The sequence below is a fragment of the Macadamia integrifolia genome, chromosome 7, assembly GCF_013358625.1.
Source record: "Macadamia integrifolia cultivar HAES 741 chromosome 7, SCU_Mint_v3, whole genome shotgun sequence".
Lineage (NCBI taxonomy): Eukaryota > Viridiplantae > Streptophyta > Magnoliopsida > Proteales > Proteaceae > Macadamia > Macadamia integrifolia.
The window spans coordinates 25,835,991-25,837,941 of NC_056563.1; positions in this window are offsets into that span (position 1 = coordinate 25,835,991).

Here is a 1,951-nt window from a genome sequence, read left to right on the forward strand (position 1 = left end):
TTGACCATTCCAATTAGATACAAGAAATACATTGCATTATTTGTTAAAGTTGATGTTTTGTTTAAATAAATTCTAAGTTAGGGATCATTTGACACTGAAGTTGATCCCATTCCATTTTGTCTTTAAACACCTGAATAAGTACTAGCTAGCCTTTCAAATTGTCTAGCTAAACATATAAATGGAACAAAGCTGTGAAAAGACATTCATGTATTGGTTATTCCTTGTGTGTAGGGATAAGGTACGTTAGGAGGTAGTGTTGTTTAACCCATATATATACCAAGAGAACCCTATTAGTCTAGCATATGAAATATCATACCCACTGACCAATGAAAGGGATGATGGAAGTATCTTCAACTCGCAGCAGAGAGGGATAACACAGTCTTCTCACAAATTCAAATTCTCTTCAAGTCTATTTCTTTTAACTTTTCTTCAATTAAATGCATGCACCCAACTCAACACATAGAATAAATTTGAGGTGCGAATAGGAGACATTGAGTTCCACCTGTTGAGAAATTACAGCCTCATCTGATGTATCACATGGAGAGCAAATGTAGAGCCCTTTCTCGACCAGCCCATCTTTCTATCAGAAAAATGAAAAAAACAGAAAAACCTAAAATCCCTCTCCGGAAAGAAAGTGCTTTTTTTTATCTTAGCACTTGTTGAGGACCTGAGAAAATGAGAACTCAAGCGGGCTTGTCATGGCTGGGCCTGTTTGGGAAAAATAAATTTCAAGCATGTAGGACATATTCACAGCCAAGTAGTGAAGGTTTGTACCATCACCAGAGCAATAATTCTATTTTAATGGTTTCTAACGCTATGAAATAAATGGCATTGATGGAGCATACAAAGTAGGGCATGTTCAGCATTAGTGAGGTTAGCTCCTCTGTGATCATAGGTGATTGATTTGAGTGTGGGGTCCGATACATCAGGTCACAAGGACTAAATGTGCCCCCAGAAGACAAAATATGCCTAATCTAAGTATTAACCCTACCCTAAAAACAAATGGCCATGAAGTGATGTAATAGCCCCAGGGCCCACAATCAAGTCAATGTAGACCCCAGCCTATATCCACCACCCAATCAAATGTACCCTACCTAGGTAAGAAAAGGAAGTGATGTGATGTTGTTGCCCAAGGGCCCACAATGGTGATCCCAGCCATATCTTTTATTTTTTTTTTCTTTTAAAAAACCCCAGCCCATGTCTACCACTTGGAGATTGTCTTCAGATGGGAGCAATGATAGAATGGACAATCACTGCAGGGAGAACAGTACAACCTCTTTGCAGAATTCCGATAGGCTTAACCTTGATGGCGTTGTGATGGTTGGATCAGCAATGTGAGCATTCCACGTGGCTCAGATCATGAGGACTACCATTCAAGTAATGACTCCATAGGCCCAACCCCATGCTAAGTGGTGAGGCAGGAAAGATGCCATAAGTACCACATGGGCCATGAGAGTTAAAAAACCTGACACCAGAATTACAAACGACTAGGCCGCTTGCAATTTTCGGTGCCCAAAAATTTTTTTTTTGGTACAGAATGGTCGGGTGCACCTATGTTAGTGTGGGGTGAATGGGAATACACATCTAAGTCATCCAACAGAGTAAGGGTGGAATGGTTATTTCGTCATCTATATCTCTGGGTGTAATTACGTTTGATTGGGTAGTGTTTTTTTCTTTATTTTTTTTATATAAAATATAAAATCTTATATATATTAACTGAAACAATCCTCGATATTATTTTTAGTCTCTGACTCTTGGTTGTGGGGCCTTCAAAGGATATTATGAAGTTTCTGTAAAGATTGCTTATCATTATGCTCTTGATGAGCTACCTTCTAAGCATATTGAGAATTTGATTGAGTCTAATGATATTTTTTGGCATAACCCTTGAAAGTTGCCTTTGCTCCCTAACTTTAACATTTTTTTTTTTTGGGGGGGGGGGGGGTGTGGTTGT